Raw genomic sequence first — 1,729 nt, forward strand, 5'->3', positions numbered from 1 at the left:
GATCTTTTGCTGGGCCTCTGTGTTTCACAGAAGACTGTCGTGGGTCTTTGTGATGGTTTGAAACTGTCTTTTTAATTTTTCCTTGCAAAATTCAGAACAGAGAAAGTGAAAGAATGTAAATAAGTCACTATTGGGTGTAAGAAAGCAAAATAACGATTGTTCTAAACACTTCCATTGGATAGATAGAAATGTTTAAGAACTATTACCCAAAACAAAGTAGGCACTCTGCACATTCTGCATTCGGCAGTGGGGGCAGTTGCTGGGCTGTCTGGCTGCTGTTTCTTCTTCTCTTCTGGCTGAAGATAACACACTGACCTTGGCAGCTAAGTTAACAACTTTCTGCTTAACTAACTCTGCTTCTCTGTCCAGGGGGGTCTGGGGGGAAGCTCCTGGGAGAGGGAAGCACCTTTGGGAGGGTCCCCTTGGGGGGAAGCAAAGGGAGATCGGTTGTGATTTTTCTGTTGATTGTATAGATTTGTGAATGTTGTGAATTTTGTATATTTGAACATATTCATTGCATTTCATCGTAGATTGTAGATTCTGCTTTGTAAATACAGCTTTCATTTGCTTCCAGACTGGGCTAGCCTGGTTATTGGTGGGGGGGGAGGGGAATTTCAGCTCACACTGACACAGTCTTGGAAGGGTTAAAGCCAGTGCAGCCATGTGGTTGGAGGAGTGGGATGATGTTGGCAAGTCTGTGGGATCACTGTGCCTCCAGCTGGGTGAGGACAAGCAGGGATCCCACTCCCTTGAGCAAGAGCACTCAGTAAGAAGTAGCCAGTGGAAAATCATTACTGAAGGGTTAGGTGTGAGCAGGTCAGGATCACCAATGGAACAAGAACAAGTGCAGGGTTCTGAACCTGGGCTGGAACAATCCTCACTGTCAATACAGCCTGGGGAGGAGGTGATAGAAAGCAGCCCTGAAGAAAAGGACTTGGGGGTGCTGATGGATGAGAAGCTGGACAGGAGCAGGCAGTGTGAGCTTGCAGCACAGAAGTCCAAGCACATCCTGGGCTGCATCCAAAGCAGCATTGCCAGCAGATGGAGAGAGGGGATCCTGCCCCTCTGTTCTGGCCTGAGGAGACCTCACCTGGAGTACTGTGTGCAGGTCTGGAGCCCTCAACACAGGAAGGACATGGACCTGATGGAGCAGGTTCAGAGGAGAGCCACGAAAATGCTCAGGGGGTTGGAGCAGCTCTGCTATGAGGACAGGCTGAGGGAGCTGGGGGTGTTCAGCCTGGAGAAGAGGAAGCTCCAGGGAGACCTAATAGCAGCCTACCAGTACCTGAAGGGGGCTACAGGAAGGCTGCAGAGAGACTGTTTGCAAAGGCCTGCAGGGACAGGACGAGGGACAATGGCTCCAAACTAGAGCAGAGCAGATTGAGCTTGGATGTGAGGAAGAAATTCTTCCCCATGAAGGTGGTGGAACACTGGAACAGGTTGCCCAGGGAGGTGGTTGAGGCCCCATCTCTGGAGATATTGGTGAGGCTGGACAGGGCTGTGGGCAACCTGATCTAGTTGGGGATGTCCCTGCTGAGTGCAGAGGGGGTTGGACTGGATGAGCTTTGGTGGTCCCTTCTGGCCTAGCCCATTCTGTGGCTCTGTGATTCTGTGAACATGCTCTGACCAGCCCTTGTGCAGCAACATGAGAGGTGGCTGCAGGCACAGCTCTGTGCAACTGGGACAGCCAGGAGCCTACACTGGCAACTATGGTAATGTGAATGTTGAG

This window comes from Indicator indicator, chromosome 10 (assembly GCF_027791375.1).
Source record: "Indicator indicator isolate 239-I01 chromosome 10, UM_Iind_1.1, whole genome shotgun sequence".
NCBI lineage: Eukaryota > Metazoa > Chordata > Aves > Piciformes > Indicatoridae > Indicator > Indicator indicator.